The sequence below is a fragment of the Marmota flaviventris genome, chromosome 16 (genome assembly GCF_047511675.1).
Source record: "Marmota flaviventris isolate mMarFla1 chromosome 16, mMarFla1.hap1, whole genome shotgun sequence".
In the NCBI taxonomy this organism is placed as follows: Eukaryota; Metazoa; Chordata; class Mammalia; order Rodentia; family Sciuridae; genus Marmota; species Marmota flaviventris.
In genome coordinates this window covers 14,195,806-14,209,661 of record NC_092513.1, presented here as the reverse complement: position 1 = coordinate 14,209,661, position 13,856 = coordinate 14,195,806, and the positions used below count along the sequence as shown (strand labels likewise).

Here is a 13,856-nt window from a genome sequence, read left to right as displayed (position 1 = left end):
ATCCAACATGATATGGGAAGGAGATTATCTGATGACCTTCCATGTCATTCTAGAACATATTAATGAGCAACCTCAATTTGCTCTGAGCGAGATGCTTCTATTTATGAAGCCAGCATCACCACGTAACAGCAGTCATTCCTAATTTTAAAGCTAAAAGTGAACTTTAAAAATACCACACTCCTATACAACTCTTCACCCTCCTTCCCTTCCCCCACTCTTCCTCCCTCCAATCACTGTCTCTAGGTTCCTTGTTTCCACGGTGATCAGCTTTGGGAAAACAAAGTGTCTTTAGCTATTAAGTGCTATAGATTATATCGAACAACACCAGTCACCTGGCACTAAAAGGCCTCATAAAAGGAAGAAATTTGTTTCTTTACAAGTCAGAATCTCGAGGGAGCAATAAAATGAGGGACGCAGACTCAGGAACTCAGGCCAGTGAGCTGCTCCCAACTGCTTCCCAGCACGACGAGGTGGGACATCCAGGTCAGGCAGGATTTGGGCCTAAGTGAAATCACATTCACCTTTACTAAGAGGGGTGGCAGGATCTGAGGGTACTGTCCTTGGAAAGAGTCAAAGACAGAATCAAATGAAAGAGATAACTAGAACGAGGCTGAATCAGGTTTACACTGCAAAATTGATCATCACTGTCCTCCTAATTTACAAGGAATCCAAACTGTCTGTGGATAGCCACATCCTTTTGGACAGGCTCCACAAATCAGGTGAAATAGGCTGTGAAAAACTGACAGATTCTTTTTTCCTTTGTTTTTGATTTTTTTCCCCCCAATACTGGGAATTGAACCCAGGGCCTTTGCACATGCAAGGCAAACATTCTACCACTGAGCTACACCCCAAGGGTTTTATTTTATTTTGAGATAGAGTCTCACTAAGTTGCAGAGGCTGGCCTCACACTTGCAACCCTCCTGTCTCAGCCTCCCAAGTCACTGGGATTACAGGAATGCACCACCACATCCAGCTTCTTTTTTCCTTCTTCATGAAGACATTCTTCCTCATAAATTAAAAAGTATCTCATAGGGTAGTGTGACTGCTTTGAGATACAAGTTCTCAAAACCCTTATTTATTATGTTTTTAATAAACCCAAAGGTGTATGGACCATTATTTTAATAGATCTGACTCCACTGTTGGAAAGAAAAGGAAACTACTGACTACAGAGAAATGCTAACTCTTTGAACTTATTGAACAATGTTGTGTTTAGAAATAAAAGCAATTTACTAAATGCATTGTTTACCTAAAAGGTTCCTCTTCCACAGACAAGCTATTTACCTTTTTCATAGGTAAAGTTATAGACTGTGATGAAATCTGGCTGGTCAGCAACATACTGAACACAGTGTCTCGGTGTGCCCAATGATCACATGAGAGAGGGATGACATAAACGTCTCACAATTATCTCCATGGCTGTGTGCATGAGTTACAGAACTGGCAACCAACAAATGAATTGCAGTTGCTGGCAATTTGCTGCAGGGTTTGCCTGCAACAACGCAACAGCCCTGGATAAACGGTTTCACTTCCCAAGGAGGAAAAGAATGCAAAGGGTTATCATTGGAGGCATCAGCTAAATACTAAAAAATCTGTGGCTCCTCTGAGGGCCTGCCTGAACGGTTTCCATCAATCCCCCTCCGCAGACACCTCCCTGCTATAATGTGGAGCCAGGGGGCTGGGGATGTGGCTCAAGCGGTAGCGCGCTCGCCTGGCATGCGTGTGGCCCGGTTTAGATCCTCACAACACATACAAACAAAGATGTTGTGTACGCCAATAACTAAAAAATAAATATTAAAAAATTCTCTCTCTCTCTCTCTTTCTAAAAAATAAAAAAAATAATATGGAGCCAGGTCTGGTTCCCTCCTTACTCCCACTTGGTCTAAAAGACTCAGCAGGAAATTCCTCTAGAATCTCTGGGAAGAAAGCACTAGGTACTGTGCACACAGTGCCCCCAGGCCAGCCCACACTACCATCATGCTGACAGCATGAGCAGGTTTCAGAAGCATCCTAGCTGTGAACAAAAGACAAAGCCATTTGTCTGCCAGCACTGTGTGGTTCCACCAAGGAGAAAAAGAAAAGAGCACAAGTTCATCCACAAACACACTCCAGATACCAGTGCAAGAGGAAATCCAGAGTGTATCTAGACATGTCTTCAAATCAGCTATGCCAGGTCCCTGAGAGACTAAGGCCCAAACTTGTCCAAACCAGACAGTGACCAGCAACCCAGCCTGGACTGGAATGCGGGTCTCAGAGGCCCCTCCCACTTCCCTGTGCAGCCTCCAAGTTACTTTTGAAGAATGAATTGATTCCAACAAGTCCTCTTTGAGTACCTACTGCATGCCAAGCCCTGCACAACAGCTCTGCCAAGCAAGCGACTTACTGCTGCTTAACGGGACCCACTAAAGCATCTCATCCCCTGTACATTCCTACTGCACACTTAGTGTATAGGCTAGTTGTTGTCTTAAGAAAGGTCCCATTCCAAAAATGTGGACTCATAAACAAAAGGATTGTTTTATCCTAACCCTGTTCTCTCCTGCCCTCGCTTAGGAGGTCTTTATCTCTGAAGGTATTAAATGTCCACCTGTTTACCATGCCAAGCAATGAATTCAGAACAAGACAGGATCCCTAGGTGAGGTGGGCCAACTCAGCCACCCTTCCTGGAGCTGTTCTGGTTTTAAAACATCAAGTCCCACGGGGCGTGGTGCTGCAGGCCTGTAATCCCAGCAGCTCAGGAGGCTGAGGCAGACGGATCCCAAGTTCAAAGTCAGCCTCAGCAAATTAGTGAGAGTCTGTCTCAAAACAAAAAATAAAAAAGGGCTGGGAATGTGGCTCAGTGGGTAAGCCTCCCCAAGTTCAATCCCTGGGATGGATAGATAGATAGATAGATAGATAGACAGACAGACAGACAGATAGATAGACAGACAGATAGACATACAAACTATAAAATGGAAAGTTCCATGACTAAGTATCCCCTTGGTCATAAGTAAATTTGGGGCTTACCCTACTCCCACAAAAACAGACCCTTGGAAAGGGGGAGTCTACTACAGGATGTCCTTCACTTGGCCAGGGAAGAGTCCCGCCATAAGAGAAAGGAGTCAGTTTCCTTGAGACCAGCTCAAGCTGCCTCCAGGCTTTCTCCAAATCTCAGACTTTTGCCTCAGGCTTCTTCCCGCTTCCTCTTGAAAGGACTATCATTTTAAACTCCAGCCATTTAAGCAAAGCTTCACAGAGATTTTCCAATGAAAAGGCTTCAATAACAATGACATACAAAATAAATCCCCATATAAACACTGAAAGCTATAATTATTTAGATGTGGTCACCTCCTTGGCTAGCTTAAAGGATTCTTCAGGTTAGATCAGGCCTATTCATCCAGATATTTCCAGAACTTCACACAGTTACTGGTAGCTGCAATTTTCCTCGTGCTTAGGATGCGTGGGGTCATTCACTAAACACAGATATAAATTATTTTTTATTCTCACAATGAACTCATTGAGGTCGATTCTCCCTCATTTTGTAGATGAAGAAACCGAGGCTCGGTCAGACCCTATTTACTTAAAAATCATATGGCAGAGCTGAGATTTAAACCCAAAGCTATCTCATTTTTTAAAATTTCATGTTTTTAACCACTCAACTGACAGGACCAAGTAAGACTATAAGGTAAAGAAATCAAAACTTGAGAGAAAAGTATCAGATACATTTCTTTTGTTCTCTCCCATTTTAGCTTTGCCATTACCAAAAAAAAAAAATTAATTTACATACATACATTAAGCTATAGCAAGGGGATTGTGATTATGCCTGGCACTTGATATTCAAATGCAACTGTTTACACAGTGTGTTATGAAAAGCTCAGTCCTCCTCGACCCCAATGCCAATCCAATAATGAAGACAAGGTTCTGAGAAAAAGTGAAAGGTTTTATTGCTTTGCTAGCAAAGGAGAAACACAGAGAACTTCTGTCCCAAAGGCTGGGGTTCTGCCCATCAAGGGCAACAGGAGGTTTTGTAAGAGGTAATTCAGAGGAGTCTTCCTGAGATTAGGAAGGAAAGATTAGGATGGAGAAGATCAGGGAGAAAACTGGGGCTTGGGGGGGGGGGGGGGTGTCAGGAAGGAGAAAAAAAGCATGTCTGTTTCAGAACAGCAAAGGATATATTCAAAGCATAAAGTGGACTGCTATAACAAATGTGTGGCTTATTCATCGACGCTCAGTTTTTCAAATGTTATTTTACCTACCACCATAGGTGAACAGAAGGCTCCCCACTTTAGGTTCCTGGAGTATCAGTATCATGGAGCAGGATTAGATGGAGGGGTATTCACCCCAGTTAAGGCTGACTCTACCTCCATGGTTGAATTATCCACTACTCACCTAAAGTGACAGTAATCCTTTGCTTCATGAAACAAAGAGGCAAATTCTCCAAAGTATGAAGATTTATTCACAAGCTCTCTGGCACTTTTAATCTCATATTAGTAGCCTGCAAGGAAGCAATTTGCAAATCTACCCCAGAGCGACATAACTGCAAAAGAACATCATGCCAAAGACAGTTTTTGAGACGTTTATCTCAGCTCTATTCACTATCCTTCAAACTGGGAATGTTTTTAGCATTAATGTATTCCTAGCTGTTTTCTCCAAGCAGCTAGACATATTTCCCTCTTTCATAATAACACTGTCCATAATGATCAAATGTTTTGAGCGTAAAATAAGAGTATCATATGAATGAGTATTTCAAAATCAAGAGGTAAATAAATATGTCTCACAAAAATATCGATGCCCATAGAGTAATCCCAAGGGGAGATGTGGTAGTTTTAGCCGTCACCTGGTCATATCAAGTGTCACCACAGCAGTCTGCTCTGTTAGACTGTGGGGTGACCTGGTGGGGATGCAAATTCTAATCTGCAAAATGTAACCAAGGAAGATTGGAGGATTGAGGATTTTTCTTTTTCTTTCTTTTTTCAACAGAAGTTGAAAAACAGACTATCAGCAACAACTTGTTTGTTAGAATGACCTTCAATGAGAACCTTCTTCTTCCAACCATTGTGTGTACGCTGAAGCCTGGGAACTCAAATTCGATTCAAGATTTAATCATTGTTAATGTGAGCAGAGGAAGCTCTTAAAAGTAAGTTTCTCTCTTCTTAACTTTCCTTAAGACTTTAGACCAGCCAGGCCCAGTGATGCACATCTGTAATCCTAGCTACTAGGGAGGCTAAGCAGGAGGACTGCAAGTTCAAGGCCAGCCTGGGAAACTTAGGGAAACCCTTTCTCAAAATAAAAATAAAAGAGTCCTGGGAATTGAACCCAGGACTGATTCTACAAATAAAGAAAGAAAGAAAGAAATAGGCCTAAAGTGTCTATCATCCCTTTGTCACAGTAGGTCAAAATCGTTTTCTGTGCTGTCAAAGACTCATCAATGATTATTTATTGAGCCCCTCCTGTGCATAAACATGGTAGCAAATACAAAACAGAGTCAAACTTCATCCAGTTGTCATCTTGAAGGAGCTCAGGAGGGAACTGAGATCCTCCAGGTCTCGACTGCAACGTGTGTTCCTGCCTGAAGGACTGCTGTACGCCTCACCCTCTCCCCCAGCAAGGAAGGTACCAGAGGAGCAATGGCTGAAAGGCTCCCAGGCACTGAGACTCCTGGGATGTGTGACTTGATGACAAAAGTGTCCCAGGATGTCTTTTCAAGACACCTCCCTTTATGTGAACTAGCTTGAATTAGTTTCTTTTCTTTGCAATTAAACAGAAAGACACTACAACCTTAGGGAATTTTATAAGACAATCTATTCCATGACAAGTGTTCTTTGTAGAATGAATGAATGAGTATGAATGAATGAACTGAACGAATGTTGAGTGAAATTAAATGGAAGCAATTTTGTCAGAGAGTAATAAAGGATTGCTAAGGGCTAAGCATTCAAGTTAATTAATTGTTTGAGAAGAGTTAAAAGCTGGATTGAGTCTTTAACAACAGGATAGAAGGAGAAGAGGAAAGATGACATTTTAGGTCACAGAAGGCGCTAGAACTAAGACAGGGGTTATGCAAAGCATTTGGGGCTTACAGTGAATTAACCATCCCAGCTAATGTGGAGTTTTAAAGTCAGGCAGAGAAAAAGTCAAGACTGGAAAGAAGTTTAATCAAATCCAGGAGGCACGAAAGGTTATCCAGGGAGGGAATGACCATTTAAACAGACTCCTGGTCTAAGAGTGGCAATGGGGGTGGGAAAGTCGGGGGTGTGGATGCCCACTGTAATGGCCCAGGAAGAAGTAAGGTTCTTAGCTTGGATGTGGCAGTGGAGATGGAAATCAAGGGGACGTGGAAACCGATAAAGGATGGACAGTGAATCTGTTAACAAGAAAAACAGCGACATTAACAACAAAGCTCCCCTTTTTTAGAGGTCTATAAAAGCTCTTAGGAAAATCTCATCAATTCTTGTTGAACCTGGGTGAAAAGTCAGGTCAGTATCATTATCTGACATGGAAACTGGGCCAGCAAAGTTACATTTCCCTGGTAGGTGAGAATGAGATGGGAAGGAGGAGTAGAAACAGAATCACAGAAAACAGCACCTGGAGATTCTACTTTGTGACTCCTTTGCTCCCACCAGTGGCCCATCTTCATTGGACTGACTCCTTCTCCGCACAAAGGTCCGATCCCCAGGAAACCTGTGTGATGTTACAGTAGGTTTTATCGCCCAGAATATTTGCACAGAGTTTTATTTTTGCAGGAACCAACACATCAGTGGTAAGTAAGCTCTCTTTTCCAATTCATCCCTTCCATTCTCAGTGGGTCACAAACAGCCCCCACCACTCCAGAAAAAAAGACACTGCTGGGGCTTCAACATCCACACGAAGTCTAGGTCCAAAAATCATGGCCTTGAGACTCATCCAAGAGAGATGGTAGGCTGGCACACCTCTGAGGCCTCTCTTTAGATCCTGCAATGACAGTGAGTCAACCAGAAACAGAGAAACTCTGAACATATAACAAGGACTTATTTTATCCAAACTGTGATTTCCATTAAGGAGACAGACTGCTGGGATACACAGGGTGTAACAGGCAAAGCCACAGGGGGAAGGAGCAGAAAAACCAATCCTTCCTCTTTTTCAGTTGCTGCAATGTTGCGGCAGGCAGCACCAGGGACCACGTTCAATGCCACAAGTGCCCTCTACCTGAACAGACAGCTTCAGCTTGACATTGAGGTAGAGACTCAGAGGCCACACAAAATATAGAAGTGAATTTTGGAGCTTCCCAAGTATACTTCAAGAGCAGTCCCTGGGGCCTCCTTTTCCTCCTGCCTTAGTCTGTGCTCACCCTGAGTCCAGCCCCAGCACTCTGCAGTGGTCCTTGGACGGTCTTGCCTGTTTCTCCCAGCTGTTCATCTTCCAACTCAGAAGCCCCTTGAGTGCAATATCTTATCACACAAACGAAGCTGGACCAGAGGGTGGCCTCTGCATCCTTCAATTAATACTGCTGTCCCCTCCATCACTGGGACTTAGAGGCCAACTTGGTCAGTTTACCGTGTTACTTCTAGTTAGAGAGTTACCTATAAAAATGACTTTACCGAGGTGATTACTGAGCCAGAAGCAATATTATCCTGTTCAATTCCAGGCACCTGCTTAAAGAACTTAAGAAATCTTAAATATTCTAACCTATGCATGCACTCATTCAACGTGAACAAAGATATTTAAGTGACCAGCTCTCCCAAAGCATTCTCTCTCTCTACGAGCTGCCAGATGCCTGACCCACTACTGGAAGAAGGAAATGCCTACTTCCACAGCACCTGACTCTTTCTAGGGGAGTGCAGGAAGGAAGTCTTTAAAATTTACCACCCTCATAGCCAACGTGGTGTCAGACAAATCCATAAATGACCCAGAACTCTCTAGGTGTTCTATTGGTCCTATAACTAGAAAAAGCCTCTTGTTCAAATTGTCTTCTAAATATCAAACTAACAAGATGACCCACGGTTACCCTAAACCCAACCCAGCCCCCTCTAGTCTCATCTGTTGCCCTGTGGTCTTTGCTGTGGAGGCCACCTCCTGGGAGACTCCAGGCTTGATACTTTTTTCCTACCTTGGGCTGTTCCAAAGAAAGTCAGGAAGTCTTAGATGAGAAGCAGATGGTAAGGGAAAGAAAGTCTGTACATGACACTTCTCTATTATATAACACTAGGCATACAACCTACCAGCATCTGCCTTGGAAATACCTAGTGGCCTACTACTTCAAAGGCAAAAAGAGAAGAGATTACTAACAATCATGTTAATATATACCATGTGAACGTATTGCTTGTAGAACACCCAATGCCTCCAAGCACTAAACTGGGCCCTGTGGAATACATTTTAGAGCCTCTTTGGGGCCAGATCACTATGAAAGTCACTAGCACTGCTCACCTGTATCCGATTCTCCTCTTTTCCAAGCAAGAAATATTGAACCGTGGTTCAGTGTGGTCCTATAACAGGTGTTGGGCTGGAGCAGTGCCACTCACTTCTGGGTGGGATCACATAACCGCCAGAGTGACACCCTGCTGCATCTCCTTCCCAGGGCTGCAGTGACTGCCCAAGCCCAAGCACCCTTAGCCTTCAGCAGTTTGGTCCTTGAGTGACTACAGTGAGCAGGACCCACCTGCCAACCACACTGGAAACAGAATGGGAAAGGCAGAAACTGTGTTTAGTGCTGAGATATGGAGGTGTTACTGCAGCTTAACTGACCTCTCCTGCTCACACATCACTGTTCAAAAAACAATAAGAGGAACCCCCAATCCGTTTTCTAAAAATCTGATAATACAGAAAAGCAGAATATGTTTCAAAATGTAAGTACAGCAGAGATGGTATCACATCTCAAAATGGGGAGGGTGCCCACAGCATAGACAGGTTCAGGCCCCTCTGAGGGAAAAAGAGAACACAATGGCCTCCCAACCATGGTGGAGCCTGGCCGTTCCTGTGGGATTCAGCTGAAAAGTCCGAAGACCCTGAAGAAAAGGACACTTCTGACTACAGTCTCAGCCATCTAGGGAGAAGAGTTCCCCAGTAAGAGGGAATGACATAGAGGCCAGTGGAGCACAGTCTCCTTCTCAGAAGTCCAGTTCCACTCTATTCACCCCTCTAGCTTCCCCAGAACCTAATCACTATCCAGTTCCATGTCTCCATCTTCCTCCAAGCTCCCGAAGGTGATTCGTTTTCGTGCCTCTGCCCCTCACCCCCATCCTTTGGCACCTCTCACAGAGCCCATTATCTATCAGACGCCCAATAAACACCTGGTGAATGAGTAGATTCATATTACAGAAAGGCACAGGAGCCAAAGGTTTAGCCAATATTTCCTGTGCTCCTCCAACCTACACCTAAACACACCACAGCAGACGTCTGGGGGTGGGGAGCCTCCTTCTTTAAAAAAAAAATTAAGCATCAATACAACACTTTATTATGATTTATCACTGTACATCATTTAAAACTACAATGAAACCTAACATTGCACTGTGGCTATCTTTGTTCTTAGACAAGCATTTACATGTGCAGGCAGCTGTTTTCCCATGTGGAATTTTGTGTATGAGGTATTTATTTTTTCTATTTAAAAAGAAACCACACCCTTGTTTCTACTGCATTATTACATTCCCTGTTATCCCATCATGTGGGTTTTATTCTTGCAGCAACACAGTACACACCGTGCATTATTGCTGACATAAAAAAATCACTTGTCAAATTACCTCTATCCTAGCACCATATTACTAATCTCATCTTTCCAAAGCATTGGCCTTTGTTTCAGCTGGGACTGGGTAACTCATCTGCTTCTCCTAGTGATTCTCGAGTGCTTTGAGGGGGAGGATAAATGCTAGTGTCACTCTGTTTATAAAGTCACCTTTCAAAACCAAACTACCTTGGAGGTGAATGATAAATCTGTCAAGTGTTAAACTTTATTTTTCAAGGGATTGAGGGAGGGCGGGTAAAGGGAATTTGCTGTTCTGCTGCTGCTACACTGCAAAAAGGCACTCCAGTAGCCTTTGGCCCTCAGCAATCTGTCTTTCTATGAGAAAACCCTGGATGCATTTCCATGAACATTCTTATTCCCTGCTACTTGTGTGGGATGCGCAGAGCTCTGCCCTCTCGGAGAGAATGCCAATGCCAAGGTGCCCGATAAGTCTGAAGGTTACATTTCATTGCACTTTATCAAGATAACCCCAAATCTGGTTAAGTTGACACCAAAACAGAACTATCCTTGGAAAGAAAAGAACAGGAACAGGCCAGTTTTTGGAAAAGAACCAAAAACCTAAAGATAAAATGCAGAATGAGAGTCTAATGGTTCATGGCTATATAAATGGAAACTTCACTAAAGCTCCATTTTTTCTGTTCTTTCTGGTCCCCCAACAACCCTCACTACACCTCCCAGCAACTTACTGCCAACTGGCTGTCTTGATTTTGCAAATACTCTTACAATGAAGGGATGGGGAAAAGGCATTATTTCATAAGAAGGTCACTGCATTTGGCCAATGCCCTAATTGAGCAGTGGTCAAATTTACAATTGGTCTTAACAATATCAGCCTTACCATGGCACCTTTCCAATCAAAGATACCCACCTATAAACTGAAGTAAAAATAAATTACCATAGATAAGAACACTATCTTCTATCCAACCCCCACATGCAGATACCACTGCCTATGTACTGACAGTATCAAAATTCCCATCAACCAGGTGGAATATACAACCCCCAAAGCATCCTTTCCCCCAATGAATTTTTCAAAAGGAAGGTAGGAAGTCATTTCCAATTTATTCCTCTGAAGCAAAGGTTTCTGCAGCCCCCACGCCTTCACACAGAGATGCTGATGCAGAAACCACCAAGCAGCCCTGTGTCAGCACCGTGGGCCCAAATGACCCAGAGACACCCAGGCGGCTACCCAAATTACTGGGGGTTACCTGAATCTGTCACCGAGTCCCTTTCACCCCCTTCTGCGTGATGACATCAAGTGAAAATGGTACGCATTTGGGAGGCAAGAGGCTGACAAGCAGAAAGCACAATTGAGACTGAGCTTTGTTCAGCCTGCAGTGAAATACATGCAGTAAGGGTTAGATACGCGCAGCACAGAAAGAAATCCAGGCACCCTCCCCAGCCAGCGGTGTCTCGGACTGGGTGTCCTGGGAGAAAGCGGCGGAGGAGTGGAGGACTGGCGGGGAGAGGAGGGGGTGTAACAGATCCTAATTGTCTCTCTAGGATAAATAACCACCCCCTCCTCCGCAGTCTCCCCCGCCCCCAAGTTCTCCTGTGGTACAGCCTATAATAGCGACAGTAATCCCTCAGAAAGAGAGGAATCCGAGAGGTGGAGAATACCATCTGGGGGCAAAGATAGGCGAGCAACATACACTAGGTACACCCGGTCATATGGGAATGCGGGACGCCTGGTCACCCGCCCAGACACACCAGCGCTGCATTCGCAAGCATCCTTCTTTGGTTTGCCCCTGTCCGCCACCTCATCAAGTCCCTGTCACTCTGTTTTGCTGATTTCTCTACTCCTTCCAAACCCGTGCAGCGCTCCCCCCTCTCTACCCCCACCATAAGCGGGATCGGGGACCGCCGCTGCTCCAGCAGCACCCCTCGAGTCCATCCTGCTTTGTCCTGCCGCTGTCCTTCCAGGAGCAAGCGCCCCAGGCGTCTGTAGTCCGCACAAAAGACCCCCAACGTCTGGCCAGCCGCTGCACCCTTTTTTCCCAGGAGGGGCCCCCGGGCAACTTCTAGAGGTGGGGAAAGCGCACGGCTAGGGGACTGGGAGGGGACCAGCGGGGCGTGTGCGGGCTGGGGGCTCAGCGAGGGCGCGCGGCGCAAGCACGAGGCGAGCTCCCTGGGACCGGAGCTCCAGGGGGCATCCGAGGACTCCGCGGAGCCGCCGCCAGCGCCGCTCTCCCGCCCCAGCCGCGCGCCCAACTCCGCCAGCTCTGGGGAGAAACGCAACTCCCGGGACCACCGCCCCCGAACCCGCCGGACCCCGCGCTCCCTTCCCCAGGGCTCCAGCGGGCCGGCCACCCCATTCACTGTCCAAAGGGTACCCACCCCCAACACACCAGGCGGCAGCTGCCCTTTCGCGCCTCCCTGCAGCCGCCGTGGGGGCGCAGACATTCCTTCGCGCCCCTCTCCCTCCGCGCCCGAGCCGGGAGGTGTCCTGGGCACAGAAACAAACCGAAACTCACTGACCTTTCTCCGCAGCGCGCTCGGGCGCTCGCTACACCGGCGGCGGCAGCATCGCTGGGTGGTCCCGGCGCGCCCGCCCCGCTCAGCCAGACGCACGCCGCTGGCCGGCGGCCGCCCGCTCCTCCCGCGGCGGGCTGCGGGGCGGCGCGGGCAGCGCGGCGGCGGCGCCTGCAGCCCAGCTCTCCGCCCGGCCCTTCGGGCGGCGCCCCACCTGCCCGGCCGCCCTCCGCGTCCCCGGTCGGACACCGCCGCCAGGCGCTCGGCACCGAGCGGGAGCTTTTTGTGTCACCGCCGACACTAAGACACCGAAGGGGGTGGGGGCGGGAGGCTGGGCTCGGCTCCCGCGGCACCGCCCCTCCCCGGCGGCTCCACCTCCTCCCCCACCCCACCCATCCGCCTGTCCCGGACCTCAGTCTGTCGGTCTGGATTCTCCGAACCTCCCCGGGATGAGAGGTGCCCGCTCCCTCACGCGCCCTCCGCACCTGGTCCCCAAGTGCCCACCCCCGACCAGCACCTGGACGTTGCCTTTTCCCCGCGCGGGAGCTTAAATCAGGTGTGAAAGGAGGCCTAGCGCGGTGGGCAGCGAGGGCGAGTCAAAGTGGGGGCCCCGCGGCTGCCGGGAGGGCCCAGGCTGGGGCTCCCCACCGACTGTGGGAGGAAGCAGCTTAGACCGTCGCGTTTGCAGAAACCGCCCAGGATCCGTGTTACCGCAGCTAGTTTTTGGCTACCCCTAAAAGTTCACGTAGTCTTGTCAGGGCCGATCCTGCTTTCGAGGAGGGGAGGATGCATCCGATTGGTCACCTCACGTCTGGACCCCGCGGGTAGCTGGGGTACAGAGAATAGGGAAGCAAGAAGGTGCAAGTCTTAGGGGGTTGTGCAAACGGGAACCACTAGGGCCTGGGAGCAACCCCATCCCACCCTGATCTTGACCTTAAAACCCAACTCTGGGCCCACTCTATTCCCCATCTTAAAAAATCTAACTTCTGGGTTGGGAGTATAGCTCAGTGGTAGAGTGCTTGTCTAGCATGCTCAAGGCCCTGGACTCGAGTCCCAGTACAATAAAGACACAACAAGCAAAAGCCTGGGGGACAAGTGTAGAATGTCTTCTACCCCCAAGAAAAATCTAGACAAGGTCTCCTGCTTCCTCAGCTAACTAAAACAGGGGAATGGAGGAGGAAGGTCTCCGGTAAATGATGGTTTTCATGCCCCTTTGTGTGCCCTTTTAAAGGATTTCCTTGCAGAATGAAAACCTAAAACTCTTGCCTCTTGTCAAAGTTTAGCCTGCCAACCTTGCTGGGCCTCCAGCTCCGGGGTTGGGTTTAATGATCCCTCCCCTGTGCTGTAGAGCAGAGCAGGCAGCCTCTCCTCCAGCTGCCTGAACTGGAACTGTCTTGAAGTCCTAAGTCCCATGTTCCCTCCCTTAAGTATCTCACCAGCTCTCTTTTGCCATGATAATAAAACCCTATGAACTCTTGGGGGCTATGTGTGATCTACCAAAATATAATGTTATAATGTTCTCAGCAGCCTTTCTTGTCTTGTACCACAAATACAACCTGTTGATGGTGTTTCCAAATACTGTTAGTAAGCACATACAGAAAACTGGTCACCTGGAGAGAGAGAGATATAACTGGAAATGTATCAGTCTGAGATCCCAATTAAAGCACTGCCTCCTATATGGTCCCCTGACTGATCCTTGTGCCTTTGT

The 13,856-nt window shown here is 47.2% G+C and overlaps 1 protein-coding gene across 2 annotated transcripts in view; it reads right to left on the bottom strand.

The window, feature by feature from the left end:
- Positions 1 to 12,424, bottom strand: part of Rnf152 (ring finger protein 152) — a 70,538-nt gene extending 58,114 nt beyond the window's left edge. Inside the window, exons 1-2 of one of the 2 annotated variants that reach the window (XM_071602695.1) lie at positions 12,155 to 12,424; positions 6,553 to 6,648 (exon numbers count right to left, since the gene is read on the bottom strand). The gene's annotated coding sequence lies outside the window, so the exon portion shown is untranslated. The remainder of the gene's footprint in view (positions 1 to 6,552; positions 6,649 to 12,154) is intronic. The other variant, XM_071602694.1, reaches the window with a different exon arrangement.
- Between the last annotated feature and the right edge of the window lie 1,432 nt (positions 12,425 to 13,856).